Consider the following 8,024-nt stretch of genomic DNA (forward strand, 5'->3'; position numbering starts at 1 on the left):
AGTCACACTGGTGTAGGCAACTTCACACTTGGTTTCCAGGTGTTCTCAGACTGAGAAGGTCCTCAACAGTGAAGGATGAGTTATTTAAAGTGGCACCCACGAGCTCAGGAGCCCTTCTTTCCTGCCCCCAAATTCCCAGAACCAGTTGGGAGGAGTACTTCCCTGCCAAGAGACCGCTCTGAGTTCGGTGTGGGTGGCCTAAAGGCTCCAGCCTCCAGCACAAGGGGTGGGGCCTCCAGTGAGGTGTTGACCCCTGGGGTAACTTTATCCTGCAGGGGTTGTTAACCCGGGGAGAGAGAATTCAGGTTACTGTGAATTTGGATGGCAAAAAAAAAAATTACATTTTTATTTTCACTAATCCTTTAACTGACATTTAGCATTTCCTTCCATTATGAAGGTAGGCAGCACACCACGGTGGCACTAAGAATCCATGACTTAGTCTCCAGTAGAACCCATAGGTTTTTTACATCACATCACAGTTGCTGCAAATATCTTAAATTACAGTAGTTATCAGATAGACCCTCAGCTATATCTTGTTATGTAATGTCAATTAAAATGTATATAATAGTGCTATAACACAATTTTTTAAAAATATTGTGTTAACTGTATTTCAATAAAATTGTAATCCCATGTATTTTATTTTATGCATTTAAAAACCTTGTTCTGGGCCTTCGCTGGCGGTTCACTGGTTAAGACTCCGTGCTTCCAATGCAGGGGACTCAGGTTCCATCCCTGGTCGGGGGAACTAAGATCCCACATGGCGCATGGCATGGCCAAAAGATTTTTAAAAAAATAATAAAAACCTTGTTCTAAAAATTGGTCCATGGTCTTCAGCAGTCTGCCAAAAATGCTAGCCCAAAGGCTTCTGGAATGCCTTGGGGAGCCTGCCTTGAAATCTGACATAGAAAGAGAAGCAGAGTGCAGTCCCAGGGAAAAGCTGGAGCTCTGAGTGTGCCTGTGGCGATGGGGGGTAGGGGTCATGTGCCATCTCGCCACAAGGGGTATTTACACCAAGGGAGCAGCCTGTACCACACTGAAAAGCCACCTGAACATCATCAAGAGTCCACAGGTGGTAACAGCTGCCAGGAGGGGGGTACGTCCCACTTCTCTCCCAATCGATACCTCCAGTCAAATATAGTCGAAAGTGGGGTACAGTGAGTTCAAGTTCAGTAGACAATCTTGAAGATCACACTGTTTTAACCAGTACGTGATAACCTTGGTAAGGTTGAGAAACCGTTGGAGACTATAATCTAGTAAGCTAAGAAACATCTGCAATAGGATTTTTCATGCAAGTTAGCCTTTCTTCTTCATGTTAAACACATACTATTCCAGGGGGTACAGGTCCCAGCTATTATAGTTAGAGCACAACGAACCTCACTGCAGGCTGGTACTCAGCCACTGATGGGGCTGTAATGGTTGCTGAAATACTTCTGAACTAGTAGCCAAAAGCTATGCCCTGAGCTCCCCAGGTTCAACTGGCCACTTTCCTAGGACCCGCCAACTTCCCCACAATTCAGCAGCTCAAAGGTTTGAGCCCTTAAGCCCTGCCTGGCACTACAAGGGCTTCTGACTGGGTGTGCTCATGTCATACCAACTGTTAACTATACCGAATATCACCCCTTGCTTCCAAGAGTAATTCTTGCTTCCTCCCAAAGGTATGTTTAGTCGATGACGTTTGAATAGCCAGAGTTAGCTCCTTGACCCCAAATACAGATTATGCTCAAATTGAAATTTTACATAATGTTAAATTTAAACATAGTGCTTCCGAATTGAGTACTACTTATGTGGGAGAAGGAGGGGATAAAAACAAGGATGAGAGACTTGTTCTGGAGTGTGCCAAGTGCCCATCACAGGGGACCCACACTCCTGCCTTCCACCTATCTCTGGCTACGATGCCAAACATACTTGAAATTGAGTCAAACCCAGGCTCTTAATAATAACCTCTTTGAAGATTGGCAGTGCTTCCTGATTAACTGTAACAATCAAGGTTTGTGAATTAGTTGTCATTTCTGTGGTAAATAGTTAGGGCTGACATAAGAGGTGTCTTAGAAAAAGGAGGTTTAGAGGTCCTTCAGGATCTGCTGAGGACAATGTCAGTCTATAGGGTCAAAGGAATGAAAGAATCAAGACATCTAAAAATTATGAAGTAAAGACCTGAGGAGGGAGGTACATAGTTATAGTGAAAAAAATTCTGGAACAAAAAGACATTTGTCTGGAACCAAAGTGATAGAGAGAGCTTGATGATAAAGGTGTGCTGACCATTAGATGGCATGGGTGTGTGTGTGTGTATGAAAAAACCAAAGGGCTCTACAAATCCAGTTATGACAAAATTGTGTCATGTTCCCCAAAAGCCTCATTAGAAAACAAACAAAATGGAATACCTAAGAAAATGATATGATCATCACAGAAGAAATTTTACAAACTGAAATTTTTAAGTAAAAAGGCAGTGAAAGCAATGAATAGAAGCATTTGCTCAGTTGACAGCTTTTGAATTCTTGTATTTTATCGATACACTTTTCAAAAGAAATTTTTTTGTTCTATATTCCACTTTTGGTAGAGGAGCTTGTAAATAATTTTAAACTATGGGTCACCCATGCAAAGGTCTGAGGTACTCACGTCATGCCTGATATATTTTCCATTTCCTGGGACCTACTTTAATCATTTTTGCTCTCAGCTTCCCTGTTCTATTGACTTTGTCGTCACCAACAGCAGAGGATATCATATTTGCTGCTTTTAGGCAACGTAGAAACTGTTAAAACATCTCTTTATTCTTCTGTGGTCGCATTACATGACCATATCAACAGTTTCACGTGTTCCCTGCGGCCCTTTGATGAAGGCCATTTGTCAGAGTGGTTAGCACATGGTCCGTGGCACCCAAGTCACTTCAAATCCCCTCTCTGCTCCACACTGGCCAGGTGACCTTAAACAAGTCATTGAATCTCTCTCCACCTCAGTTTCCCCAGCTATGAAGTAGGGATAATAGCATCCACCCTCAAAGAGTCACCTTGCCTTGAGGATGAATAAAGTTAGCATGAGCTGAAGCACTTAGAATGTTGTGTCAGAACTTCCGCCCGTGCGTACAGGCTTTCACAATTTGGCTTTTACAAGTTATGCACTGACCCATGGTATACCTACAGTTTTATAAACTAGGTGTATATAGCAAACTGTTCCAAACTGGGATTCAGACTGTTCAGTGGCAGATTTTTTTGTGTTTCAGAAAAAGAAATAGAGTTTTCTCCAATTGCTTTTTTTGTCTCTATATACGTGTTCAGGGGTTTTCCTTCCACACTGAGCCTTAATGCTTTTTGTTTGGATATTTTATTTGCTGTAAGTCACAGCACATTTTCTAGGGGCAAATCTGCCTTTGGTTTGGACCAGGATAATCCAGATTGCCAGCTCTACCTTATTTTAACACTCAGATCTATTTTATTTATTTATTTTTCCAGTTTTTTAAAGATATAATTGATATAGAACGTTGTATAAGTTTAAGCTATACAATATAATGATTTGATATATGTATATATTATGAAATGATCACCACAATAAGTTTAGTTAACATCCATCACCTCACAGAGTTAGTTTTTTTCCTTGTGATGAGAACTTTTAAGATTTATTATCTTAGCAACTTTCAAATATACAATACAGTGTTGTTAACTATAGTCACCATGCTGTGCATTACAACCTCACAACATATTTATCTTATTAACTGGAAATTTGTTTCTTTTGACCACCTTCACCCATTTCCCCCACCATCCGCCTCTGGTAATCGCCCATCTGTTCTTTGTTTCTATGAGTTGTTTTTTGTTTTTTTTTTTTTTCAGATTCCACATATAAGTGAGATCATACAATATTTGTCTTTCTCTGACTAATTTCACTTAGCATAATGCCCTCAAGGTCCATCCATGTTGTTACAAACAGCAGGATTTCTTTCTTTTTTATGACTGAATAATATTCCATTGTGTAATATATATGTGAAAATGTGATATATATATATTTTTTCTTTACCCATTTTCTTTATCCATTCATCCATCAATAGACCCTTAGGTTGTTCACCAGCTCTTTTGTTTAAAAAAAAGATGCTTTTTTTAAAATTTATTTTATTTTTGGCCGCGTTGGGTCTTCGTTGCTGCACGCAGGCTTTTCTCTGGTTGCGGTGAGTGGGGGCTACTCTTTGTTGCCGTGCTCGGGCTTCTCATTGCGGTGGCTTCTCTTGTTGCGGAGCACGGGCTCTAGGCGCACGGGCTTCAGTAGTTGTGGCATGGGGTCTCAGTCGTTGTGGCTTGCGGGATCTAGAGCACAGGCTCAGTAGCTCAGTAGTTGTGGCGCATGGAATTAGTTGCTCCGTGGCATGTGGCATCTTCGCGGAACAGGGCTTGAACCCATGTCCGCTGCCTTGGCAGGCGGATTCCTAACCACTACGCCAACCAGGGAAGCCCCACCAGATCTATTTTAAAGTAAATTTAAGTTGAATGTTTCTAAGTTGCTTGTTATGAGTGCATTAAATGTTGTACAGTATTTCATGTTGCCATTTTAGGTGGGATTCTTTTTTTCAAATTTGTTTTGAGGGAAATTTTCTAAGCCAAGAAGGCACATTTTGCCAGCCAGCCAGAAATAAACTCAAACTTTAAATGAATCAAGTTAAGTCTAAAACTGAGCTCCCAAGGCTGAGGTGAAACCCCCACTGGAAAATTTGGTTTTCCATCCCCATCATCATCAGAAACAAACATGAATCTCTGTGTATCTCATGCCGCACAAATGCAGTCTTGACAGGCCAAACTTAGAGGAGACGTTTTTAAAATTTTTTCTTGCTTTCTATAAAAATATCTTAACTGGAAAAAAAGACAAGCTGATTCTGAGTTAGGACTTAACCCAGTGATCTCTGGAGTGTATCAATTCAGGTCAAAGCAAGCACTCAGGGAAGGCAGCTTAGCCTCACCCACTTCCCAGCTGACAGCCTGGAGCAAGTTCCTCTACTTCTCCAGGACTCAGTTTTCTAGTCTGTAAAATGGCCAGAAATCTTACTTCACCAGGTTGTTGTAAGGATTAAATGAGATTATATATGTGAGATACAGAGCACAGTGTCTGCTATTAAATATGTGCTGAATAAAATAGTAGCTGTGAAAATGAAGGAGAAGCAAATATGCTAGAATATAAAACAAAGGAGGGCTTCAGATCAGGGACACATAGGGAGAGGAAGCATGTGAATGAGGTCCCCTGCGCCCCACATTCACCTGATGTAAGTGGTCAGGGTAAACCATTCCTTCCCATCATAGCTTGGCAAATAATCTCTGTCATATCATAACTTCTCAGTGCTTGAGGTTTGGATGGAAGCAAGTTTGTGCTTCACCCTGGCTCTGGACCACTTCTATCTCCTGCCAGTCTTTGCAGAAGCAACAATGGGTTCCAAACTCAGTATCATAAGTTTGGAAGAGAAAAAGTTCAGAGGACTCGCCAGCCAGGAGGCCTGGTAGGAGAAAGAGATGAAAAGTGGACATATGTGCCCAAACATATCCTTATCTTCCTCTTTCCACGATCTGATCAGCCAGGGGAAATGTAAGTGCTAAAGATTATCAAAAATCATGGCCAATTTAAAAATCATTGTTATTTTGTTTGAAGATTTATCTTAATTGAATACATCTTGCTGCTAATATTAAAGCAGCTTCTACTACTTAAAATGAATCATCGGTAATTAGGAGAAAATGACACTTCACAGGGAAATCAGATCCTGAACTTCAAAATTTCCTCAAAATTTTTGAATCTGGAAAGCCACTTGCACACAAATAATTAAGTACTCAGTATAGTTAACAAGGTGATTCTCCTGTCACATTAACAACACATTTGAAGGCAATGTAATACATTCTGCCCTGTGAACACACCACTATAAAGAACAAAAAGCAAAGAAAGGAGAAAAAGAATGCAGAAATTTGGACCACCTAACAGCCGAGAATGTTCCTGTAACAAAGGCTTTGCTGTCCCAGATCACGTGATCAAAGTGAGGGGCTGAATGGTTCTGCATTGTACAAGGTGTTTCTGGACGCTCCCTGGTGAAAGGATACTTACACCACATTTCATTTTCAAAAACCTTTCAGTGCATCTCCACAAGGCAAAAGGTATTGTCCTATTTTATGTCTGGAGACATCGAAGCGGGACTTTTCGTAAGAGAGAATGTCAGGGTCTCCGACCAAATTAAGACTCAGGATATCCTGACTTCTGATTTCATAACCAACACCACACGTTCATAACCAACCTTTTTCAGCCTTGGCTGACAAATAGTCCAGCGAGACCAAATTTCCTGACTCCCAAACAAGGAATTGTAGCAGCTCACAAAATGTCATCTTGATCAAAGCTGTTCTCTGGCAGGAAAGAAAGCCAGCAGTCACGTTTTATCAGTTAGGCTGGGGTGTCCATACATGAACACGTGCTGCTTGTTCTTGCTGCTCACAGGAGGACGGAAAGCGTAGAAAGGCTAACCGGGGTGGTTTGTGCCCTACCACGTCCAATGAACCAGGGTGAATTTTTTCAGCCTTGGACCCTACTAGGAAATAGAGGCTCCACCCCATTGCTCCAGAAGTTTACTTTCCCCGGTAGCCAACTCATCCCCGGTTGCTGTTGGTTACAGACATCGTTGGGTAAATGCTGTACTGGTTGAAAAGGAGGTAAGAGAGTATGGGAGACAGTCAGCTCTTTGATTTTGAAGGGCTATTAGAATTTCCTAATTTACTCTCTGTAAATAACCAAAATACGTACATCTATTTCTCTGAGACTTTCTTTATGTGTTGACTGCAGTCATCTAGCGATGTCTTTAGGGGTTATAAACAGTTTTTAATCTGTATTTTTTAAATAATTCAAATGCAGGAAAAATAGTTTGAGAGTTATGTGTATTTTTAAAACATATTCCAAAGTTGAAATATTTTCAAATGTTAATTATATATTAAATGTTTTATATATATGTATATATACATACATATATATGTGTGTGTGTGTATATATATATATATATATATATATATATTCCAGCCATCAGCCACTTAGAATAAATATTCAAAGAAGAGAGAGTAGCATTAAGTAGACACCATATCCATCTGCCCAGGCACTCCCTTTTCAGACTCCATCAACACTTTGCATACACCTCTCTCCTACTTCATATTGAATAATACTGTTATTTATATGCTTATATAACTGTCTGCTAAACTGTTAGTTCCTTCAAAGTAGGGGCCATGCTTTACTCATCTTTGTATCCCCAGTACCAATAATTAGGCCTGGAACATGGAAGCTACTAAAAAAATGACTGACTAGGGTACCTAAGGGTTTTCATCAATTATCACTTTTATGCCAGAAGACTTCTTTGAAGTTGGAGAGCTTTTTTTAGAAAGTGTGTCACCCTTGCATTACGTGCTTAAAACCGAGCATACCCAATAGTGCACATTATTCAAAGGGCACATCCTCCCCACCCAGATTCCTCTAAAGAACAGTAATTCTCATGGAAATGGAAAACCCCTGCAACAAGTCAGCCAATTAACAAGGCACCATTTTGGACTCAAGGTCTCTGATACTATAATCCTGCCAACAATTCAAACACAGCTAGTAAAAGTGAAAGTGGACTGCCTAACCTGGAATGGAAATTCTTAGCAAAGGATTTTGGGGAGATTGGAGGGAGATTGGAGAGGAGGGGGGTGGATTGGAGAGGGGGGCACGATGGCTGCAAATCCAGAACTCCTTTGAACAAAGAAAGGAGCCGCGTCTTAAGAAGGCTAGGTTCCTGAAATTGGAAAACACACTTGTTTCACTCTTCGGTCTACTGTCCCAAAGTGCTAACAATGTTATCACCTTCAGTCTATCTTGTCCTTTAGTCACCAAAGAAAGAAAAGACATGGTGACATGAGGTAGGAAGGGTTCAGGTGGTAGATTTCCCTAACCTCCCACTCCACCACCCAATCTACCCAATAGTAAATAATAGTATATAACTGGGTCAGCTCTGCACCCTGCCCTCTTCCCATTCCAACTGCACATGCCTACATGGGAGG

This window comes from Pseudorca crassidens, chromosome 6 (assembly GCF_039906515.1).
Source record: "Pseudorca crassidens isolate mPseCra1 chromosome 6, mPseCra1.hap1, whole genome shotgun sequence".
In the NCBI taxonomy this organism is placed as follows: domain Eukaryota; kingdom Metazoa; phylum Chordata; class Mammalia; order Artiodactyla; family Delphinidae; genus Pseudorca; species Pseudorca crassidens.